A 26,198-nucleotide genomic window follows, 5' to 3' on the forward strand; every position below is an offset into this window, starting at 1 on the left:
TTGAGAGAGAGAGAGAGAGGAGAGAGCATGTGTGAGTGGGTAAGAATCTCAAACAGACTCCCGGCTGAGCACAGAGCCCGATGTGAGGCTTGATCCCACGGCCCATGAGATCATGACCTGAGCTGAAACCGATTCAGAACCTTAACCGCCTGAGCCACCCAGGCTCCCCTATCAATTTTTTTTTTTTTCTAAAAATTCCTTACCTTCAGCCAAGAAGAGTTCCTAATGCCATCTGTGAACAAGCTATTCTGGCAACCAGTCTGAGGCCAAGAGTTTCTGCAAGGCCTAACTCCACTCACTTTCCATCTTCTTTAAACTCAAGTTTGCAAAGGTTAGTGTCTTCCCTGAATAGTTTCTTTAGGAATAGCAGTCCAGCCATGCCAGAGAAAAAGCCAAGTCACCAATCAGGATATGGATGCTACTTACCAGTCACGATTAAGGAGGAGGAGCTGTAAAGGGTGGACCAGCCTCTGCAGTGCTTTGCTTAACCAACCAACAGGGCTCAAGGTACAGGCCAGCTGTGAGAGGTCAGTGCCGATGCACAAGTGACCTCAGCTGACCGAGGCAGCAGGCTTCCGAGACCCACATTCTGCCTGATCAGTGGGGCCACAAAAAGCATGTTGATCTTTTTCTCCATTTACCTCCTCCCAACAGCTAAGGGAAGCATCCGGACAATATTAACCTATTAAGTAGGAAGAAGGCTGACAGGGGTCATTGAAAGACCAACCCATTCATTGTAGAGGCAAAGAATACGACGCTCAGAGAGATCAAGTGATGGCAGCCCTCCCATTTGCCAAATTGGCTATTTTGTGAGAATTTTTTTTTAAAAGATTTTATTTATTTATCTGACAGAGAGAGACACAGCTAGAGAGGGAACACAAGCAGGGGGAGTGGGAGAGGGAGAAGCAGGCTTCCCGTGGAGCAGGGAGCCCGACGTGGGGCTCAATCCCAGGACCCTGGGATCATGACCTGAGCTGAAGGCAGATGCTGAATGACTGAGCCACCCAGGCGCCCCTATTTTGTGAGAATTTTAAAAAGACGTGTTTTACTCAAGCTATTTCACTTTCCTTAGCCAGAAATTTTCAGGACAACTACACAAATGTGAGACAACCAGCACATCCCGCAGAGTTCACAGCAGCCTGGGCCGGCAGCTTTGTGGGCCGCAGAGTTGGAACTAGAACATGAACTTCTTTAGATTAAGGCCAAGGCGTATGCACCATGATATCTCCCCATTGTGCCACTGCTGCCTGCGATTTTTTTTAAAGTAGCCCATTTCTGCATGTTTTTTTTTTTTTAATCTTCAAACTGAATATAAGTTACTTGAAAGAAGGAATCATTTCTTTCCATTTTCTTTGGCTCTCCGAGAGTGGCGTTGTCTAGGCCCTCAATAAGTGTGTTTTGAGCAAACTCTGCCTACTGTATTATGCCTCAGAGGTTCTTTCTCAACCATTCGCCAATACTGCCCTCCACGTCTGTTCCCCTCCTGCATGGTCCTCATTCTCATCAACAGTGGTAGCATTCACGAACGGGTGTGTAGCTCACAGACAAATTGCTCTTAAGGCTCAGCTGAAGGTTCACTTTTGCTTCTCCTCATTTCTTCGTCTTCTGTAAGCTGAGCATCCTCAGTGTCCCTCAGTGTCCCTCCGTGTCCAGTCATTAGTTGAATGCTGCAGATTCTTCCCTCAACGTGTCTTTCTCCTTAGCTCCTTTATTTCCTTTTTCACTACCGTCCCACACGAAGCTCATTCCTTCTTTCCCCCAGAGCAGTTCACTCACGGTTGCACTGGTATAAATCAGTGAGGGAATCCAAAGACCCACGTGAACTTGGTGGGCCACTGCCCAGCATATGACTTAGCAAGTCACTTATCTGTAGCTTCCTGACTTTTCAAATGATTTGAATTAAATAACTCTGTGGTCCTCTCCAGACCTTTCCACCCACCCACTGATGTCTGTCTAAAACACATTGCTCCACCCCACTCTGTTGACTACTTTTACCTAATCACACCTTAGCCCAGTTTCTTCCTCCAGACAGCCTCTTGTGGCCTCTCAGTGTGTGCTTGGGTGTCTTGTGACACCTTGCACTTATTTCAATTATACTTACATACGGCATTCATTCATCCGGCAATAACCCAGTCTTCACCACCCGTGAAGCACTTGCTGGCCTCTTGAGACACTGGTGAATAGGGAGACAGTGTTAGGTGTCTATTCCTCACATTGCAAATGTTGCATTGTATCTGTGTTTCTGTTTTCTGTAATGCACAGTAATTACTTGGAAGGCAAGAACATACAGCATTGACTGTATATGGAGCACCTCACCACAACTCAATAAATATTTGCTAAATGAGTAATCAAATATTCCTCTGACTCATGATTTTAAACATAGTTGAATCCAAAAGCTCTGGGTTTTGCCCTTCATTATGGATAGATGTCTTGTCACTAATGGTTTAAATAAACCAACAAATAAAAAAAAATGTGAACAAGCATACAAGCAAAACAAAGTCAGCAAATAATGAGAGGTGAAGTGTGCACATTAATCTACATGTAGTGAAAAATTCAAGAGGCTGCATTCAACAGTAGCATCTATGCTCCAAGAACAAACAACCAGCTGGTTTTGCTCAGTGCGTACATCGATCACCAAGTTCAGCATTGCATTCACACAGGTGATTTCAAAAATGATTTTGAAACATATATGCTAACAAAAATTGTGTTGAATCCAAAAGTTTGCAAAATTCAAAGAGAAATTCACAATTGCATAGGTGTGTTCGTTTTCTTTTATTCGTGTTTTTAAATTGTTTAAAGGCCTCTAACACCAACATTTATATCATGACACACACAGGCTCAGTTTATTCACTTTGAGATGGCTCAGGTCCAGGATAAGTAATAAAATCATAAAAATGTTTACTACTAAACATTTCCCTTCAATCTCAACATGCCATTTCATATTTAAATAATGGCACTAATGGGGGCGCCTGGGTGGCTCAGTCCTTAAGCGTCTGCCTTCGGCTCAGGTCATGATCCCACGGTCCTGGGATCGAGCCCCGCATCGGGCTCCCTGCTTAGCAGGAAGCCTGCTTCTCCTTCTCCCACTCCCCCTGCTTGTGTTCCTGCTTTCACTCTCTCTCTCTGTCATATAAATAAATAAAATCTTTAAATAATTGCACTAATGGTCATTTGCGGCCGTGAAATATTTGCAATGTGTTTCCCTCAGTGACCACTGGATGGCAGTGGTTTATCATAATTTCAGTAGCATTTTGTTGGGTTTGGTTCCTTTGTTTTTGTTTTTCCTAGGGGCAGAACAAGTAGTTTTTTGAAAGGTAAGAAGTTAAAGGGATTTTTTAGAGTAAAGATCAACAACCAAATCTTTTTTTTTTTAAAAAGGTATGAATTTAATATAATTAAATCCTTCCTAATTGAAATAAAAGAAGTTTTACCATATATTTTCTTCCTTGGTCCTAGATTTCTTCATAGTGGCCAAGAATACAAGCTTTATAATTAGACAGAGAGAAATTGATGTTCTTCTTTAGAAACAACCAACAATTTTATTTTAGGCAAATTGCTACATCTCCTTAAACCTTTGTTTTCAAATCTGTAAACACCTATTAAAGCATCTGCCCCTATTATGTATTAAATAAGAGGATGTTTATTAAGGGCTTAGGCCACATAGTTCTTAATAAATGCTAGCTTTAATAATAAAATATTTTATTATTAGATTCAGAATCTTGGCGAGTGGGAAAGAGTTGAACTAAAAAGCCTTCACCTTGAGCTTAAAGAGGGAGAGAGAAAGACAAGTTCAAAGGACAGAGAGAAGGGAAATATCAGACAGATTTTTGCGAGAGAAGCAGTGATACACAGTGGAAGAACATCATTTTCAGAGCCATAAAGACCAGACTTGGAATACTGACTCTGCTGTTTATGAGCTATAAGACCATGCATGCATTACTTAGCATTACTTAGTCTCAGTTTATTTGTAAATCAGAACTCATAACACTTTTAAGGCTAATATGAGAGAAAACAAGCTAATGCACGTAAAGTGCTTGACAAATAGTAGGCATTCAAGGTTGCTATTTTTCTTCTTTGCAGACTTTTATAAAAACCTGCAAAGAAACTTTGCAGATTAAATTTTGATTTATTTTCCCAGGGCTTGAGATCTCTGAGAAGTCTATAGAACGTACAGGTCAAGCAAGCCCCTGTGTATTTCCTCATGGAAATGTTAGTGTGGCAGGTTTTCATAATTTAAAAATTTTATCCAAACCTATAAGTTATCTTCAAAGTTGAATAGCTCTCTTGAAACCTCCTTCCATAAGATGTTCATGGGTATGGACATGACAAGACAAGGCAGTTTAAGGAATTAGAAAAGACAGAGAGTGTTAATCTATTAAATGGAAATACAGAGGTTCTTGGGTGGCTCAGTCGGTTAAGTGTCTGCCTTCAGCTCAGGTCATGATCTTGGGGTTCTGGGATTGAGCATCAGGCTCCCTTCTCAGCGGGGAGTCTGCTCTTCCCTCTCCCTCTGCCCCTCCCCCTGCTCTTCTCTCTCTCGCCATCTCTCTGTCTCTCTCAAATAAATAGATCTTTAAAAAAATGGAAATATAGTCACTATGTAAACTATGTTTAAAAAGATTATAAGAAATAAACTCTTCCAAGGTGATGTGTAAGGATTTTTTCAAGGGGGTCAAGAGAATTATGGACTAAAGTACGTCAAACAACGAACAAATTGTATCCAGACTAGTTGATCAATGTTGACTAAACAAGTATTACAAGTCATGGCAAAGACTACTAATGGTGGCAACGTGAAGAACGTTCTGTGTCTACTCTCCAGTACACAAAGGGAAACTTCGTGGATTAGAATTTGTGTTCAATAGGAAAATAGATAGGCTAGACTACTATTCCCACTTCCAGAAGAGGATCTGTGACCAAGAAAAGGTCAATCATGGAGTATTTGTTTTCAACAACAGTATGAGCTCCCTACTCATCCGCCACCTCTCTCTTCATTTTCAAAGAGGCAATGTATTTGAAAATGTTGGAAAAACCTACCCATCATATTGTCAAACCAGTCCTTTTACCAGCGATGAGACTGAGGCCTTGAAAGATTGAACGAGTCATTCCTGGTTGCTGCATAAATTGTGAGAAGAAAACTCACCTAATTCCTAATCCAGTATGTCTTCGATTTTTGCTCTCTGCCTCAAGAAAAGTCCACAATTAGATTCCAGTTTATTTATTTATCTTTAATTTCGACCCCTTCCTTTACAGAGAAGAGTTGCAGGTGGCAAAAGCAAGCAGACCATAACCCAAAGATGAATCCAAATTAAAGGGATGCTTTCATTGGACAGTGTGAGAGATCCGGAGGGATTCCCAGTCTTTTCATTTCCTATTTATTCGGGGAACAAGGGTGCACACCACCTAAAATACCTTTAAAAGGCTATTTCAATGGCTGCTGATTTTGAAAACTAACCTGAGGGAATAATGGTGCAACAGCCTGATTTGGGGGATAAACTGTATGGAAAGCCAAACACTTAACTGAATTAGTTGTCCTTTCGATCTTGCCTTTCATCCCCAGGGTGGTAGAAAGGTGTTCAGATGTCTCCATTATCTTGCTCACTCCCGCTGGCGAAGAAGGCTGGGGTTTCTCATTAATTTAATGGGAAGCTGTTAAGTCCTTACCATTCTCACCATGAAATGCACCATGGTCAGCACTCTCTGTCATGCCCGATTTATTATTGTCTGATAGCTAAAGTGCTGCTCTACTTGGAACATCTGAAGGGTGTTCTCTTGGTAGGCTTTGAGTTAAGGAATTTCAATATAGGAACAGCGCATTTTAAATGCCAAATCATAAATAAATCATGTTAATGAGGGCTTTTAAAAAATAATGGCATTCCTTAAAAAAAAAAAGGGATTTGGGAGGACCATAATCCAAATGACATTAGAGTGTAGTTGAGAGACTATGATTTCTTTTTTTAAGGTTGTGGGCACTGTCTCTACTTTGCAATTTACTGATTAAATGCTAATTTAAAGAAACTCACAAAATATACCTACTCACATAGAAATTCAATTATAAGTCAAACTATAATATCTTATGGAACTGGATGGTTCACCTTCTCATTTATAGATGAGAAATGTGAGGTTAAAAATAGTGGGCAATTGGGCACAGTTTACACAGCCAGTTAGAGTCTGGGGTGGAAGGAATCCTGATCATATAATTTTCAGGGGGCATAGAGCTTTTCACTATACCAAGCTGCTCTTGGTTGGACTTGCTTCAGGCTGGGTCACCTGGGACATGGAAGGAATAAGGCAAATTATTTTCATACTTTGGAATTCTTATTGGAATGGGAGTGGGTGAGGAGGTGGGGAGATGCGGGGAACAATACCAAGTTTGACCATGTTTTATAAAGAGCCACCCAGGTGTCCCTCAGAAGGATTATTTAAAGGTTACATTGGGGGGGGGGCACCTGGGTGGCTCAGTCGGTTAGGCGGCTGCCTTCGGCTCAGGTCATGATCCTGGGGTCCTGGGATCGAGCCCCAGGTCGGGCTCCCTGCTCAACATGGAGTCCGCTTCTCCCTCTCCCTCTGCTCCTCCCCACTGCTTGCTGTCTCTCCTGCTCTCTCTCTCTCTCAAATAAATAAATAAAATCTTAGAAAATAAAGGTTACATTGGGTATAATAGGTAAAGCATCTAGCAGAGTGATTCACTCATACCTAATGTTTAATAAACATTAAAACTACCTTACCAGCCTTCTAAGGCAATGAACCATTTAGACTAGATCTGAGATGAAAGTCAGGCCTGGGGTAAGAAAGAAAGAAATGAGGGAGGTTCAGAGTCTGGTATATTTTACAATTTGACAGATGAACTGCAAAACTTTAAAAATATTGGGAGCGTGTCAGAGTCCTCATTTTGTTTGTCCAGGAAATACAGTCCTTTTAATAAGCTAACAAATCATAAGGGCCATGTTTCCTATACACACTCTCTCCCTTTAGAGCATCTCAATCTAAACAGTTGCTAGAATATAATAGGAACAACTGCAGGAGGAACCGAAGAAAGCCTCTGAGAAGCAATGTGTCTTAACCGAGAATGCTTTTTTTGACAAAAGTCGTACCGTTCTCTTTTCCTTTTGTGCTGTGGTTGGAGGCAAACTGATATCCATTTGTCCTATGATCATATTTTCTGCATATTATTGACCTGAGGCAAATAGCATTCAGAGGAGAGAGTGTATTTTTAGGCTCTTGTCCTTTCATGTACCACGAAACACCCTCCAATGAGCAATTTTGAGATCGGTCTGTTATTCTTCCCACAGTTTTGCCATGTGGATGGACACTGAGAGACCGCGTGCCCATTGGTCTTAAGAGAATATATTCTCAATTAAATGCAGGCAATTTTGCCTGCCTACTATTTCTGAAGCTCTTGGAAAATACCACTGAATAAGACACAGTTGTCCTCAGGGAGCTCTCACTTCATGCTTGTTTATTAAGTTCCTGCAACAATTTATGGAGCTGACTTTTAGTCAAGAAAATGAATCTACAAACCAGTGTTTGTGGAGAAGTAGGTTTTCTGCTTTTATTTATTTTATTTTTTTATTATTATGGTCAATTAGCCAGCATATAGTACATCATTAGTTTTTGATGTAGTGTTCAACTATTCATTAGTTGCATATAACACCCAGTGCTCATCACCACACGTGCCCTCCTTAATGCTCATCACCCAGTTACCCCATCCCCCTAACCCCCTCCCTTCTGTAGCCCTCAGTTTGGTTCCCAGAGTCCAGAGTCTCTCATGGTTCATCTCCCTCTCAGGTTTCCTGCTTTTAAAGAATAAGTCCGAATACACATGCTTGCTGGGATGTAATTCACAGAAGCTTATTGGAAGAGAAGGAAGTAATGGAACTCTCTTTGTGTGTAAGTTTGATTATACACTCCACACTTGCAAGGATTTATTTTTAGCTTCAGGATATCTGTATTGCCTTTTTTTTTTCTCTCTTTGATCATTCATTCCCTTCACTCAAAGTTTAGATGGGTAGGCTATTTAGAAGTTTGAACAGAATGGTTTTGATGGAGTTCAGGTCATACTGCCCCAAAATGTGGCACCTTGGCATATTGAATATTTTAAGCTTAACGAGTTTGAGAAAAATGGCAGAGGCTTAGGTCACAGTGACCTCTCACAATCTTGCCCTTCTTCCCTGAAATAGGTCATAAACTTCATTTGAGAGGTGCCCTATCTATACCTGGAAGAGAGGAGCATCCTATATGTATCTTTCATTGTATTTCTATTGTATTGCTCCTCTTTATAACATTCTAGATAGGAGAAGAATGGTGTAGTCTTAGAAGTTTAAAAGGAATCGTCTGTTACAATAATTACCAGGGAATGAATAGACAAAATTAATGTAACAGCATAGAAAGTGCAGAATTTGCATTTTTTGATAATGTGGCTTTAATAAAAATTTCAATGTCTTTGTTATTTGTTTCCTGAGCTTTTCTACCACATTTTCTTTCTTTTTTTAAAAAAGATTTTATTTATTTAATATGTCTGAGAGAGAGAGAGAGAGAGCACAAGCAGGGGGAGTGGCAGGCAGAGGGAGAAGCAGGCTCCCCAATGAGCAAGGAGCCCAATGTGGGACTCGATCCCAGGACCCTGGGATCATGACCTGAGCTGAAGGCAGATGCTTAACCGGCTGAGCCACCCAGGCGTCCCTCTACCACATTTTCAATCAATTTTTCACAGTGCGTATTTTCCTAGAAAATAGTTTTTTCATTCACATGTTTAAACATGGATTTATACATTCTTTCACAATGCAGTTTATGGCGGGTGCTTCTCAACTGGGGGTGATCTGCTTCTGCAGGGGACCTGGTAATGTATGGAGACACTTTTGAATGTCATAGCTGGGGGTGCTCATGCTACTGGCATCTAGGTGGTAGACTCCAGGGAAGCTGCTAAACATCTTACAGTGCAGAAGATAGCCCCCTATACAAGGAATTGCCTGGCCCAAATGTAAATAGTGCCAAAGCTGAGAAAAACTGATCTGTAATAATATCCTTTCTCTCCCTTGGTTTGTTTAAATTTGGGTTTTGCCTCTTTTTCCTTTTTTTTTTTTGGTCTCATTTAGTATTTCCAGAACTTTGTTTATTTATCTTTTCTTTTTTTTTAAGATTTTATTTATTTATTTGACAGAGAGACACAGCGAGAGAGGGAACACAAGCAGGGGGAGTGGGAGAGGGAGAAGCAGGCTTCCTGCTGAGCAGGGAGCCCGATGTGGGTCTTGATCCCAGGATCCTGGGACCATGACCTGAGCCGAAGGCAGATGCTTAACGACTAAGCCACCCAGGTGTCCTCTTTTGGTTTTTTCAAAGAACAAGTGCTTGGATTTATTTATCAATTTTGCCTCTTCCTATTTTGCGATTAATTAAATTCTGGTTTTTAATCTCCATTAATTCCCCTTTTCCTGCTTCTACTTCTTAGTTTCATTTTGTTGTTATTTTTATAGCTTCTTGAGTGGTATTCTTTTGTTAAGCATAAAATGCTCTGCATTTTCCTGAGTACACTCTTGACCTAATCCCATAAGATTTTTAAAATATTTTATTGAAGAATAGTTAATGTACATAGAGAAAAGTGTTCATGCTGTAGCCATAAAGCTCAATGACTTCTTTTTTTTTTAAAAGATTTTATTTATTTATTTGAGAGAGAGAGCACGAGCAACATGAGTGGGGGGGGCAGAGGGAGAAGCAGACTCTCCGCTGAGCGGGGACCGTGATGCAGGACTCGATCCCAGGACCCTGAGACCATGACCTGAGCAAAGGCAGATGCCTAACCGACTGAGCCACCCAGGTGCCCCAAAGCTCAGTGAGTTCTTACAAACTGAACACATTCAGGTAACCAGTCACAACTGAACAAACCTATATTCGATCAAGAAATCGAATATACCCAGCTTCCCGAAACTCTCCCTTCTAGTTACAGTCCTCTCAGAAGTAACTAATATCTCAACTTTGAATAGCACAGATTAATTTTTCTTTTTTTTGTACTTTATATAAATGGAAACATACAGGTTGTGGTCTTTTTATGTAACTTCTTTGGCTCAACATTATTTGTGAGCTTCAGCTGTATTATTATATGTAGTTATAACTTACTCACTTTCATTGCTCCACAATATTCCATTCTGTGAATTCATCCCAATGTACTCATCTATTCTACTATTTATGGACATGTGGATCATTTCTTTCTGTTTTTTTTTTTTTTTTTTTGGTCATTTCTAATTATAGAGTTTCTTAAATAGTGCTGCTATGAACATTCTGGTAGATGCCTGTTGGTGAACATATAGATACATTTTCATTGGGAATATACTCGGAATATATGTACTCAGCATTAGTAGATACTACCAACAAGTTTTCCAAACTGGTTGTACTAGTTTCATCTCCACCAGTAATGGTTGGGATATTTGGTTACTCTACATACTTGCCAAAATTTGGTATTGACCGTCCTTTTTAATTCTAGCCATTCTGGTGAGTGTGTAATGGTCTCATATTGTGAATTAATTTGCATTTTTCTGATGATTCGCAAAGTTAGTATTTTTCATAGTTTACTGGCCATTTAGGTATCTTCTTTTGTGAAGTGACTGTTAGGTCTTATTGAGTTTTAGAAGTTGTTATCTCTGGATATGAGATCTTTGTTATATATGTGTATCGTATCTTCTGTAGGTTTTTGTTCACTGTCTCAGTGGTATCTTTTTGATGAACATAGTTTTATAATCTTAATATCATCCAATGCATCACCTTTTTTTTCCCTTTGAAGAGGTGCTTTTATTTCTTGTTTAAAAATCTTGCTTATTCTAAAGTCACAAAGATGTTCTTTGCTGTTGTATTCTAGATGTTTTGTTGTTTTATCATGATCACCCAGGTTTGATGTACAGACATATCATGGGGTCATAATCTAGAGAATTTAAAAGTGCACTTTGATTTCTTCTTTTATTCAGGAGTTATATAGGAATGGGTTTTAAAATTTCCTTGTAGACTGATTTTTTTGTTTGTTTATCGTTCACACCTAGAGTTTTATTGCGCTTAGATATGTGGTTCATACAATTTCTACCTTTAATAATTTATTGAGTTTTTGGTGGCACATTGCATTGTGGTTTTTTGTAAATATTCCTAGGATATCTTTTGAAAGAAAGAACATTCTCTATTAGTGAAGTTCAAAATTCCATACATACCATCATTAGTTGCTGCTGTTATAGCAGTTAATATTGATTGAGTACCTATTATAAGCTGGGCACTATTATTAGTATTTCATATGTATAAATATATTTAATCATCACAACAATTATATTCTTCACTTTCTAATAAGGAAACCGAGGCAGAAAGTTTGCAAGTATTTTCCCCAAAATCCAGCTAGTTAAGTGGGGGAAACGCATTTAGAATCCATGTGGTATAGCTCTGTAGGCAGTGTCCTTAAACACAATTTGTCCTACATATTTCTATATTGCTATAATTTACAATTTGCTATCCAATAAATTAACATATAAATACAATATTCAATTGTTTTATATGCTTAACTTTTGTCTTGAATGACCAAAGACTGAGAAACCTTTAAATGTTTCTTTCCATGATTATAATTTATCATTTTTTTCATTGTTCCACTAGATTTTGCTGTTTTTTTGAAGTGTCATGATATATAGCACATAAAATTTATACCTTTTACAAATTCATTATGGATTTTACCTTTTAAGTATTGACTGGGTTACTAAATGTAAAGCACTTTTGCTTGACACATGCTAACCACTCTAAAAGCACGACCTCTTTTTATATACTGTCTTCTCTCTTCTTAGGTTTATTTCTTTTTCTCAGGGTTGTGAGTTCAAGCCCCGCAATAGGCTCCATGCCCAGGGGTTGAACTGAGCTGAGATCAAAAGTTGGATGCTTAACTGACTGAGCCACCCAGGCGCCCCTTCCTTCTTAGGTTTCTGATCTTGACTTTTATCTCCATCAGCTGTCACTTTCTTTTTGTAATTTTTCTGGAAATCTGCGTAAGTATTATGCTTCATCTTTTCTTTTCTCTTCTCCATGCATCAACTTGATTGGATATAGGATTCTTGGATAAGAGAATGGGTTTCTTAAACTCTGAAGACAATGCTCCATGATCTTCTGCCATTCAGTATTGCAGGAAAAGTTTGGTGCCAACTTGAAAGTTTACGTTTTGCTTTTGTAAATCACTTATCTTCACCCCACCGTGTTGATGCTTGTAAAATTTTTTTCTTTGGCCTTGAAATTTAAATATTTTATCAGGCTCTATCAAATTTAAGTCTGTTTCAATGAATATGCCCATTCTCTTTGGAGTCACATGACTTTCTTCAGCATAGATGAATTTTATTTTCTATTGCTTTTTCTTCTTATCTACATTTTTTGGACAAATAACATTATATTAGTTTCAAGTGGAAAACATCATGATTTGATATATGCATATAGCTCAGAATGATCACCACACTAATCCTTTTTAACATCCGTCACCATACGTAGTTATAAATTTGTTTTCTTGTGATGAGAACTTGTAAGATCTATTCTTAACAACTTACAAATAAATAATACAGTATTAGTAACTATAGTCACAGTGTTGCACATTTCATCGCTATGACTTACTTATTTTATAACTGAAGGTTTGCACCTTTTGGCCACCCTCCCTCATTCTTTGTCTTCCTTTTTTAACTTTTGCTGCTCCATCTGTTAAATTCTTTCCTTTTAGACTTCTTATAAAACTTATTTTAGCTTTCCTGGATCTGTCTTCTAAAGGCTTAAACTTTTCTGGCAACATTTTCTACTTTTCCTAGAGGTTCTGGAAGAATTTCTCTAGCTTATTTTACTCATCCCTTGATTCGTAGTCTACAGAATCTCATCTTGTGTTCACGAATTCCATGGCATGAGAAAACTTAATGGTCATATTTTTCATCTCAAAGCAAATTTTCCTGCTCCCAGGTTATACCTTTTTTTAAAACTTCATGTTTTTTACTAAGTAGACAAAATGTCTTCTGGAATCTTTTAGAAAATCCACATTAGAGATTTTCTATGGTTTTTCCTAACTTTCACTAATAAAGCCATTCTAGAAGGGCATATATTTTTTCTGCCTACTCAGTTTGATTGCCTTCTTCTAAACTACTTAATCTTTATATTATAATTTTCTCTTTGCTTATCCTTAGGAATAAGCATGTTTGGCTAGGATAGGGAATGAAGGAGTGACTGGATAAGCAAGATGGTGGAGGAGATTATAGGCTTGTCCATATTTGGAGATTTGTGTGATTTCTTTCAAAGACTGTGTTGGTCTAAATCAAGAAGAAAGAGGGAACAAGGAGGAGAAGAGAGAGGGAAGAAGAGAGAGAGAAAGGAAGAAAAACAGGAAGGAAAGAAGGAGAAAAAAAAGAAGGTGGGGTTAGCTTTACAGCAGTTTTATATTGACAAAGGACGGAGTAATTCCCTGTGCAGTGTAGGGTGTGAATGAAAGCCAGGGCCAGCCACATCAGAGAGTTTTGCCCTTATGCCAAAGTGAGTCTGTTCCCTCTTTGTTTGCTGAGATAATGTCTCTTTGGTTAACTGGCACAGCCTGTCTCTTTAGAGGCCAGCTGTGGCCCTGCCCCTCTTCTCTAGTTCAAGGGTAACATGGGAGCCAACTATGCAGAGTAATTTCATCCTTGTTAGCTCTAGATTTGCAACCTCCTTCCCAAACCCGCCATTGTCCTGATGCCCATTTTTACTCCAGGTCCCGTGCTGCTCTGTGCTTCGGGTTGGTTTGTGATTTGTGAGTTGGCCAGCCATCCTCCCAATCCAGTCTTTGTTTTCTTTTCTTTCTCTTTTCAGTTATTGCATGAAGGAGTTACACTAGTCCAAGTTAGAAGCAGACTCCCAAATGGATACATTATGCAAGCTGTGAGGTTTTACAACTTGTGACAAGGGACAGAACAGAAATTCTACTCACTGCAAGGAAATCCTCACTTAAGCTTCAGTGAGCCAAAAGCACTTAAAACCCATGAGCCTTCAGCTGGTCGTCCTTAGCCAGTCTAGTCTCTACCAGGAACTCACATATGTTCCTGCACTGGTCACCCCGCAGTGGAATTATTTCTCCATATTCTGGATGCTCAATTACAGGACCACTGCAGACCAATTTCTTCTTAAACACCTTCACTAGTTTCTTTTTATCTTAAACATCAGCGACACCTTGGATGGTAGTAAGGGTCTTCCTGCTGTTTCTCTGTTGAATTCTTATAGCTATATAATCCTCAGTGCCAGCAGGAAGCAGATCATCACCCTTACTTGCATCAGCAAAGGGGTGAGAAGAGTGGAGGTTCTGGATAGGAGACATGCTGGAAGGCAGCAGCAGGAAAAGGGGGGGTGGGCGGTGAGGGTGGGGGGCAGGAACTGAGCTTCCAGTAGAGAGGGGACTCTAGTGGGAGGCTGCTGAGTCCTCAGAGCCTGCTCAGTGACTGAGACGTCTCCCAATCCAGTCTTGCTTGCAATATATTTTGCAGAAATGCCTTGACTTGTGGACATTGCTGCTATGAACATTGGGGTGCATATGGCCCCTTCTTTTTACTATGTCTGTGTCTTTGGAGCCAAACTGTGGAAGGAGCCAAGATGCCCTTCAACAGATGAATGGATAAAGAAGATGTGGTCCATATATACAATGGAATACTACTCAGCCATCAGAGAGGATGATTACCCAAATTTTGCATCAACATGGATGGAAATGGGGGAGATTATGCTAAGTGAAATAAGTCAAGTGGAGAAAGTCAATTATCATATGATTTCACTTATTTGTGGAACATAAGGAATAGCATGGAGGACATTAGGAGAAGGAAGGGAAATCGGAGGGGGAGATGAACCATGAGAGACTATGGACTCTGAGAAACAAACTGAGGGTTCTAGAGGGGAGGGGGTGGGGGATGGGTCAGCCTGGTGATGGGTATTAAAGAGGCCACATACTGCATGGAGCACTGGGTGTTATACGCAAACAATGAATCATGGAACACTACATCAAAAACTAATGATGTACTATATGGTGACTAACAGAACATAATAAAATAAAATTAAAAAAAAAAAAAGAAAAGTCAAGAAATGCCTTGACTTTTCCCACAATAGTTTGGTTTCCTTTTCTGATATTCAGAGCTGATACAAATTTTCCAGGATTTTCAAATTCCTCTGGTCATCCCATCAGGAACTTGGGAGAATGAGAAGTTAAATGCAAGGATTCAGACCCAAAGTCTCTCTTTTTAAGTAGTTAGAATAGCTTGTTATCAAGATTACACTATAATTAACACTCTATCAAATCAATGAGATGTATTGATATAGCTCCTAATTTTTGTGGTTCCTAAACTCCAATTTACAGTCTAGCTACATCAGAAATAGCTGGAGATTTCTTTATGAATGCAGATCCTCAATCCCACCTCAGAAATTCTGATTCGGAAGGTATGGTGTGGACCTGGGAATATTCATTTTAAACCTCTTTCCAAGCAATTTTTATGAACAGTCATGTTTGGGAGTCATTGTCTTTAGTCTAGAACAGCCAGACCCTTTGCAATTATGATATCTTATTTTCTATTTCTGATTTGAGGACTCCTCCCATTCCAGCTCCAAGAATAACAAAATACATGTTAGTTGTTCTTTTTTTTTTATGAGAGCAGATTTAAATTAATTTTTCTTTTAGAATTTCATGACAGTTGTTAAGATAACTGGATACCCCCCGAAGCGTGGCAACAAAAAGTTATTGCTCTAACTGTAGCGTGGTTGTAGCTACATCTGAATAGGGCACTATTAGAAAATGAGATAGTAATCCCCTACAAATTCTTTGCTGGAGTTTTTAGATCTGGAGAAGTAATTTCATCATGTGTTGGTGATTATTTGAGAAAATCCTATTGTGCCTTTTTAAGATGCTAGTTGGAAGTGATGGGGGGAAAATGAAGAGAACAGCTGGAGGCTTTGCAAGTACGTTCATAAGCCGGATATTCCATGCCAGGAGAGAATGCATTTTACGGAAATTTTAAAATAAAAATGTTCTACTCCATGAATACATTTTTTTTATCACTGTTATTCAGAAATTCTCATACTTGCTTTATTCTCCAGGGTAAAAAGCACAGATATGCCTGTTACTAAAGATTTAGTTGGCACATTTTGGGTTTATCTGGAGGGGGAGGGCTTGGCTATTGAGATTAATTCATAATTCAAACCTACTGATATTGATCGGAAGTGCTCACACTTAGATTGGCACCTGCAAGTACAAGAAAACGGAAGTCATTAAAAAAGTTTTTTAACTTAAGAACTCTGCCCTCCAGCATTCAAGCATCTGTTTCCCCTTCTCTTCCCTGCCAAAGCTAACAGCCAGAGTCCCTTAAGAAGAGGGATTAGATGTAAAATCCTGATAAATCCCATTCAGTTTGAGCTGTGTACCAATAACAGAAGGACATTTGTTGTCCATCTGTCTTTGGATGAAATGGGGGAGATTTGGTGCTGGCACCGCAATGAAATAGAGGGTTGTGAATCTCTCTTGCAGTGTATTTTGATTCCGGCTGCCATCAGATGACACAGACAGATACCACTCTGTACTCTGAAATCACCAAAATAAAATTGCTTAAGGCCTCTATATACTTCTGGGCTAACTAAACAATAACACCCACATCTAAATGATCTGTGCGATTATGCAGACAAACTGCAGGTTTTCTGTTAGGTTTACCACTCCCCTAGGAACTTCAAATCTCACCGTAGCCAGTCTCTAATTTCTTCTACTTCTTGTTCCGTTTATAAGTGCAACTTGGGATTCAAAGCAGAAAAGCATTTGCAAGGCTTTGGGGTTTAGAACTCTACCTTAGAAGACAAAACAAATTAACATGCAAATCCTTTGTATAGATCATTGCATCATCATCAAGATGGGAACAGAAAACATTTATTACATTTAATTATAGAAGGTGTGCATACAAGATAGGTAGACAAAGAGCTATTTAGACATGAAGCCTAAGTCAAGGATAACCGCACCAAAGGCAAATAGAATAGCAAGAATATGGCAGGTCCTGCCCAGTGTTTCAAAGCCACTAGGATCTCCTAGGGCACAAAGGGTGCACAAACCATATGCTGTGGGCTTTGGCAGTGTATTCATTTTCTACTGCTGCATAACAAATTGCCACAAACATGGCATCCTGCAACATTAATTTATTATCTCCCTGTTCCCAAGGGTCGGAATCTGGCATGTATTAGTTGGGTTCCCTGCTCAGCATCTCACATGGGTGAAATTAAGGTCTTGGCTGGCTGCACCCTTATCTGGGAGCTCAACTAGGGAAATTGACTTCCAAGCTTCCTCTGGTTGTTGGCAGAATTCATCTTCTTGCAGCTGTATAACCCAGGTCCCCATTTTCTGGCAAGCTGTTGGCTGGGGATTACTCTCAGCTCCTAGAGGATGCTTTCCACAGGCCAGAGGGCTCCTTTCATAGGCCTTCCCACAACATGGCAACTTCCTGCTTGAAGGCCAGCCTTAAGGGTTCACTTGATTAGGTCAGGCCCACCCAGGATAATTTCCCTTTTAATCAACCCAAAGCCAACTGATTAAGAACCTTAATTATATCTGTAAAATCCTTTCACCTTTGTCATATAATGTAACCTCATAATAAGATTGATATCTCCTCATAATCACAGATTCGGTCTGTACTTCAGGAGGAGGAAATACATAAAACATATAAACCGGGGACTGGGATTTGGGGGAACCATCTGAGAGTGACACCACCCACAGGCACCCTAGGATTTAGAGCCTCTGTCTTAATCCATATACCCTGACCTACTTTGCATTTCACCTCACTATCTATTTTTGATTTTTACAAACTCAAGGCCATTATTTTATTTATGATTTCACTGTACTACGAATCCTTGGCCTTGAGTTCTTGGATCACCACTTAGTGATCTCTCAAGGCCAGTTAGCTGTTGTTGCTTTAGTTGAAGACATTACTTTCCCTTTTATATTTGGTTGATTTCCACACTAGAATAACCTCAAGTTAAGAGATTTACCTGGAATCAGGATGCTCCCTGATTATTGAACACTTGCTTGATGACTATCTCTAATACATGCAGGGTCTGTGATCCCATGCAAGAAGCAGAGGAAAGAAGTGGAAATCATCCAGGATTAGATGTATATCTATAAACTTCCAAAGATATGTTTCGTGGGTAGCCAGAGCCTGTTAGATTGAGAAGAAAAGGAAGAAAGAAGGATCCCATCTACCTAGTCAGGCTTACAATTCCAGATTGCTAGAGTCCCTTGAAGCTGCCTGGTGAGACAGGGAAGGTGAGCCTTACTGGTTGAGTGGCCCCAGGTGATATGTGAGACCAGAAAAATGCATTTTTCTAGAACTCTGATTTTAACTCAGATTGCATTTCTCCATGGAAACAAGGTTTTAGGCAATATTTTGCTGATGAGGTCAGTCTACAAACCCTTTAATAAAGAAAACAGATAAGAAAATGTCGTAAGTGCAGAATCTTTCCAAATGACTGCTTGTCTGTATTAACACACCTACCATTTCTTCTCTTTGGAGACTTGACTTAGGTACTCAACCAAACTGAGCAGGGGTGTCCTGTTCTGGAGTGTGAAATAGCATTATCCTACTTTCTAAAGTTGTTTTCTTGAGTAAGGGTTAATGCCTGTGCTACTGTAAAAATCGGTTTGGCTGTTCCTCAGATGACTCAGCAATTCTACTCTTAGGCATATACCACAAAGAACTGAAAACAGGTGCTCACACAAAAACTTGTACACAAATGTTTATAGCAGCGTTATTCACAATAGCCAAAAGGTGGAAACAACGCAAATGTCCATCAGCTGATGAACTGGACACACAAAATATGTTATATTCATACATATTATTTTATGTTATATTTATACATATTAGTCTGTCTTAAAAGAGAATGAATGAAATTCTGATATAAGCTGCAGTGTAGATGAACCTTGAAAATATTGTATTTTTCATAATTTCTTAAGTGAAAGAAACCAGAAACAGGACGGCTACATGATTCCATTTATATGAAATATCCAGCATAGGCAAATCTATAAAAACAGAAAATAGATTAGTGAAATCAAAACCAGAAAATAGTTGCTTAAGATTAAGGGAATGGGGGCTTGGGGGGTGATGGCTAAGTGGTATGGAATTTCTCTTTGTGGTGATAAAAATCTTCTAAAATTGCTATAGTGATGGTTTCACACATCTGTGAATAGGCTAAAACCCATTGCATTGTCCACTTGAAATGGTTGAATTATACAATGTGTGAATTATATCTCAGTAAAGTTGTTACTAAAGAGTTAACAACTCCTAATAAATAAAAAGGAAATCATGTTGGGTAAGCAGAGGTAAAGCATTAAACTTCAGACACTTTTCTCAAAGCCTAAGTAGGAAATGCAGCCTCCTTTCTGGCAGAATGACGTTCTCCTGGGCAAATCTTTTTCATTCACCCCCAGCATGCATTTTTCTTTAGTTTTTGATCCAAAGAGCTTTGGGGAATCTGTGTTGTCTCTTCAATTAAGAGAGCGCTCTGGGAAGTGCACGTGTGGGCTCTGATTTTAGACTCTAGAAAGAACGGTATCTCATGTTTGTTGTTTGAGGTTATTTACTTGCCTCTCTTATTTGAAAGCAGCTTTGTGCAGAGGGTTCAGGAGAGGGTGAAGGTGGACGTTCACATTCCACTTCTGGGGGAGCGTTAGGGGCTTCACAGATGCAGTGTTGGTTCAGCACGATAGCTACAAGGTCAAACCTCAGGGGGTTTTTGGCCGTAAGAGAAAGAGCAGTGGTGTTCTGGAGTTTTCATGGAGCTAAACTGGACCAGGCGCTGTGGAGGAGAAAGGAAAGAAAAGGAAGCCAATAGTAATGGGCATTTAAGAAGGGAGGCACGTCAAGTGCGTTCTCATGAATGAAGGGTCTTCCATAGTACATACTTGCTGCACACCTGCTTAGTGAATTAGAGGATATCGTTTCCATTTTACAGATGAACAAAGTAAGGCCTGGTGGGGTTGTAATTTAATCACAGATCTTTTTGATACCCCGGGGTCTCATCCTCCTCCCTCTTCTCTGTTCACTCTACGTTAGTGATGCTAACAAGGGAAATTTGGGGTAATGTCTGGAGACACTTCCACTTGTGACAACTGGGTGGGAGAATTCAAGGGGCGTCTAGTTGGGTAGAGCCCATGCAGGGAGTTAACTTCCTGCAGTGGACAACACAGCCTTCCACAATGAATTCACTGTCCCCAAATCTCAATAGTGCGGAGGATGAAGAACTCTATACACAGCTTAGTATCTCACCAGCTTCCATCCGTGAAGTGAGAATCTCTAGATGATTCCAATTCCCACATTTATATACCTAGTCCAGATGTGTCTCAAGAGCTTTGGACTTATGCATGCAACCGCTCCCTAGAAGTATCGCCTCATAAATTCCCCACACTCAAAATATTTAGTGATCACATAGTCTGTCAGTGTTTGGATTTGCAGTGAGGGCATATCTATCACAATTGTGACTTACCCTTTACTTCCTTAAATCAGGATATAAATAAAGTCTACACATTGCAATTGATAGATATGTCCCAGAATACTTTTCCAATCTACAGTCTTTTTTCCATTTCTTTTTAAATGTAGGTCAATTTTGCTGTTTGTAACTTGTGTTGTTTTAAATTTCCTATACATTAGTAATTGTTCTGGAGGTTTGATTAGATTCAAGTTCAACTTTTTTTTTTTTTAGCAGAATGAATTCACAGGTGGTTTTATGTTCTATCAGGAAGCATTTAAAGTCTAGTTGCTTTTCTTTTGTGGCTTTAGCAGCTATTGCTGATCAATGCCTACCTCCATTACCTCAAATGGTGATGCACTAATTAAATCATTCATTCCTCATTTATTACTGGAGTATTTCTATAAAGAGAAACTTTCCCCCATCTAGTATTTGTTACTCCTTGGTACAGTTCATATAGGAAAGGCAAAGAAAAAGCTCGATTCTTTATTTAACAGTTTTAAAAATAATTCACTGATACACTTGACTGGTAACCAATTAGTTTTATTACAATATCATTATAGGCTTACAGGCTGAAACTTATTTACAATAAGTTTCAATTATAGTTACTATTGTTATTGACACTTAAATTGCCCCCTTTTTGGGAAGTGAGAGCCTTTTGAACTTGGCTCCTTATTTGCTCCAGGTGCTGGGGATTCGTGCACTTGACTGTAATTCCTTTGTCTATCTGATCCTGTTTGATATCTGTTTTTTTGCAGATCCTTCATATTTCTGTTTTATAGATGGAATTTCTTATTGTTTCCCAAAGCTGTTACTTATTTGGTCTTTAAAACAGTATACTTTTGCCCATGGGGGAAAAGAGGTATCTAAGGTAAAAAGTCAGAAACTGAAGGAGTCTGTTGTCTTGATCTAATTTCTCTCTTTTTTAAAAATTTCAGCTTGATTAAGGTATCATTGACAAATGAAACAGTAAGATATTTACAGTGTACATCGTGGTAATTTGATATACATGAACGTTGTGAAAGGATTTCTCCCACCCAGTTACTTAACACATCCATCACTTCCCATATTTATCTTTTTTTGTGTGTGTGAGAACTCTTAAGTTCTAATTTCTTAGCAGATTTCAATTGTATAAGACTGTGTTATCAGTTACAGCTACCATGTCTTGATCTAATTTCTGAGAGATCTTTCTAAAATGTAAATCAGATTATGCCATGATTGAAACTTGTAACGGCCCACGCCTGCCTTCAAACCAAGTCCAGACTCAAAGTGTCCCTTTAGCCTGTGAATCCTGCTTACCTTGCTTCTTATCTGGCTCCCTGCCCTTGCTAAACTTCAGCCATGTGGAATCTCTGGTAGTTACCCTAAAATGCCACTGTGTCTCCAGCTTTTTGTTTTTTGCTCATTATGTTCTTTCTGCCTGAGCACCTAGAGTACACAGCCCACCTGCTCATCTTCGTCTCCTTGACTTCTACTCCTCTGTAGGTCCTGCCTTAGATGTTATTTCCATCATGAGGTCCTCTCTGAACAGAATGTCTATGGCTCCTGGTTTCCCAGGACAGTTCTTTTGTGGCTTTAGCAGCTATTGATGAAGATCAATCAGTGTCTGTTTATCTTTAGGGCATACTTCCATGTTCATAAGTGTCCCATTTTGGGTGATACATTATATAATCATCCAATCTCTGAACCCACAATCCCAGAACTGTGTTATATACCCATCTTGTGGCTTTCCTTGGCATTCTAGAATTCCACCTAGCATTTTTCACTTGGAATAACAATTTCCGGTGTACTTATTTCTTTGTTATGGACTGACTTGTGTTCCCCACAAATTCATCTATTGAAGCCCTAACCCCCAATGTGACTGTATTTGGAACTAGGGTCTTTCAAGAGGTAATTAAGGTTAATGAGGTCATAAGAGTGAGGGCCTAATCCAATAGGACTGGTGTCCTGTAAGAAGAGAAAGATATACCAGAGAAGCACCTGCACAAGGGAAAGGCCAGATGAAGACAGAGCAAGGAGACAGCCATCTACAAGCCAAGGAGAAAGGCCTCAGGAGAAACTAAGCCTGCTGACACCTTGATCTTGGACTTCTAGCCTCCAGAACTGTAATAAAATAAATTTCTGTTGCTTAAGCTGCTTAGCCTGTGGTATTTTGTTACGGAAGCCCTAGAACACTAATAGTCTTCTTTACTAGATAGACTTATTCATTTTTAAAATCCCCTATTACCAGTTGTAGTGGTATGTTCACAGTAAGCACTATACCATCAGGGTTCAGAGAGGAACAGAACTATAGGAGTGATATAGAATAAGGACTTTATTATAGAGAGTTGACCTATGGAATTGTGGGAGCTAGTTAAATAGGCTATCAACGTCTGTTGTCTTTATGTCGGAATTAGAAAGGCAGGGACCTGGGAAGAAAAGAAGGAGGTGAAGCGGTAAAGAGCAAGGACACGCTGGAACCCATGAGTTTGAGGCTGGAGCTCGTAAGAATGGACTCGAACCCGTGTCAGACTCCAATTTTGATGTTGCGGGTGACCTGTAATGGAAACTTGAGCCCTTTGTCACAGAACTATACATTCACCCATCCCAGGAGTAGGGAAAGTGGAAAGGGATAGCTGATGGGAGCAGGAGGAGGGGCAGGCTGGGATCTGCCCCACAGCTTCACGGTGAGCCAGCGCCTGGACAGTGGGTGTGAGTTTCAGATCTTCCAAGTATTAAAAAAAAAAAAAAAAAAGCTGCCGTTTCACTTCCATCTCTCAGGTATTATCCAAATGTCACTTGTGGCTCACACTACCTTGAAATTGTATATACAGTGGGGAGAATTCTGGGAAATGCTGTTCCACCTCCACTAAGTTGACACAGTATGAATTGTTATGAGTGCTCAATATTGTTTGTTAAATAAATAAATGATACTGAAGCTTGTGACCTCCTCATAGTATCACCATCCTTCTCCTAGAATGGAGAAGACTCATAGAACCCATCTAGCATCTTGTTTGGGAACCTCATGTGTCAGTTTTCCCCTGTGGACTTTGAGGGTATCGAACATTTTATTATGAGGTGGATATTTTATGACTAAAATAATGGGGACAAAGCAAATGTATCAGATAACAATGCTTCAAAAAGAAGGTTGAATCATCAGGGTGGGCTATAGGATTGATTTGGGTTTTATTTGCCTTTTTTTTTAAAGATTTTATTTATTTAATTTGTCAGAGAGAGTGAGAGAGCAGGAGCAGTGGGGAGGGGCAGAAGGAGAGGGAGAAGCAGACTCCCTGCTGAGCAGGGAGCCCGATGCAGGGCTTGATCCCAGGACCCTGAGATCATGACCTGTGCTGAAGGCAGACGCTTAACCGACTGAGCCACCCAGGCATCCCTGGGATTAATTTGTAATGTAGCTAAAATATAAAATTTGGACATCATGTAGTGGCCTTTGTAGCTTCATATCCATCCTCCAACTAATGTAATCATAGATTACCTGGTTTGGGAATTAAGCCAGTTTGCTTCTTTGTGTCTGCCTGCCTTTTATTCATTCAACATGAACTGAAGAGGAAGAAATGGGAATTTCTGAAACACATACTGTGACATTGACATATTTTGCTCTCTAAATTTCCCAGGGACCAGGAGTTTGCAGTGGAACAAAAAAAAAACAAAAAACAAAAAACAAAAAAACCCAGCATTGCTGTTGATTGCTTATATGGAAGGACAATATACGTTTCAACACATTAACTCACAAAGATGATTTATTGCCACAGCATCCAAACAATGCTCTGTAACCGATGACTGTAGTTTTTAGATAAGTGATAATTTGCATGAACAATGCTTAGTCTCTTTATCTGGGACACTTGAGGCAGCTCCGCTGTTACACAAAGGTCCCACGGACATGGGAGATTTTTCTTTTCTGTTTGCCAGGGTCACTTCAGGAACCAGCGGATCAGAACTGCGGATCTGTCACTCATTCTAAGATCTTCCCCTTGGCCACTGTGAAGGGAACGTGTAGTTGCAGGAGACAGAAGTGCTTGCACGGGCTAAACCAAGTGACCATTTGAAGACTGAATGCCAAACATGGCAGCGACTTTGCCAAAATGTCTGCAGTGAAATAATTGGTTCAAATATTATTCAAAGATGAACTGATTTTATTTATCCAATTAAATCTCAGGCATCATTTTTTTTTAAATGTGCATCATTGCAGGTTGCTGGCATTCCTCTTTTAATTGGTTTTGACTCTGCAGAATGATTTTTTTAATCTCTCCAGCTGTTTCATCAGAATTGAAGGGAGAGAAAATGACCCCATCACCCTCTCCTCTCATCCTAATGAACTAAAAACCACAAAACTGGAAATGCACATGGGTTTTCTTGACTATTTCTTTTAACACAAAAATAAGAATGATAACCAACTCTTAATCCTCAACGACTTCCATCTAGAATTATGCGCAGGATGCTGTATGCGGACTTGGCAATTAGATGAGAGGAATTCCCATATTCCCCAAACAGTGCAGATAAGAGAGAGGTAAGCTGAAATGGGATTGAGGAAGCGGTAATAAATCATAAATGATATCAGAAAGATCCTAATAGATCAGTGGCAAGGATCTAACAGGGCTCTACAGGTCTATAAAATTCCTTGATTGCTGCCTGCATAACAAAGAAAGGGATCCCATTAGGGCATGCTTCTTTGTGTCTGACTTGTCTGACTGTTGCAGCTCACCTCTCTCCTCCCAGCTCATCAACTCGACAACTCATAGGAATTAAACATGCTCTCTCTCCCTGTTCTCCTTTGCTCACTGAAAAATCGAGACTCACTCAAACCACTAGAGGGATCTCTCTTCTTGGGAAAGGAAAAAATTAAAAAAAAAAAAAATCTAAATTGTATAATAGACTGTTCACTTGAAATGACACAGGGGAAAGCCAAGCAGGACCACAAATTAACTATTGCAACTTTCAAAGATGTTTCCATGCTTGCAGAGGGGACCTGCCTCTGGAGAGTCTGACCTTCCCAAGGTCCTGAGAGAATGTGGCCAATGTGGACTTTGCCACACAAACACACTTTGAACTACTTGAGTGGGCTTCATGGTAGCTTGAAGGGAGAAGGCTACAGGCCGCAGAGAGTTCAGTGACAGGCTGGATCATTAAGTCCAATTGAATTTGTAACTCCTATTTTTTTGAAGAACTTTACATTTTGACATTTCAAACCTTAACATGTTTGAAAAAAAAAATGAGAGTGAGGTAGTACACACATACACACATACACACCATCATTTAGTTTCACAGTTTATGAAGCAGATATTTGTATCATCATTTTATTTACATGAAATCAGACTTGGGGGAAGTTAAGTCATTTCTTTAACCACTTAAGTGGAAAAGCCAAGATTTTAACTCAGTTCAGGTACTTTCTCTTTAACTCAAGCTTCCTGTGGAAATAACCAGAATGTTGGAAGAATGTGACGGTTCTATTGCATGTATCTGATAGCTAAGAAATATAGAAGATAGTCATATAATATGAGCTTTTGAAAAACAGTCCTAAGGAAGTTCAGAGAAAACATTTAATAATTTTATATAGAGACATTTAAAAGAGAAAATGGCTGGAGAAAGAAAAACCACAAAATTGAAAATTTGAGAGAACACTCTCAAAATTGTAAGGGAAAAAGATGTCCTAAAGGCATCGGGGTAGTGATATAGAAGGGTTTCTGGTAAGCTCAGATGTTACAGGATGTGTGAGAAAGATGGCAGGA

The 26,198-nt window shown here is 39.5% G+C and overlaps 1 pseudogene; it reads right to left on the reverse strand.

Moving 5' to 3' along the window:
- Window positions 1–13,978: 13,978 nt before the first annotated feature.
- LOC116633526 lies at window positions 13,979–14,320 on the reverse strand (annotated as a pseudogene).
- Window positions 14,321–26,198: the final 11,878 nt, after the last annotated feature.

Source organism: Phoca vitulina, unplaced genomic scaffold (assembly GCF_004348235.1).
Source record: "Phoca vitulina isolate PV1807 unplaced genomic scaffold, GSC_HSeal_1.0 scaffold8, whole genome shotgun sequence".
In the NCBI taxonomy this organism is placed as follows: domain Eukaryota; kingdom Metazoa; phylum Chordata; class Mammalia; order Carnivora; family Phocidae; genus Phoca; species Phoca vitulina.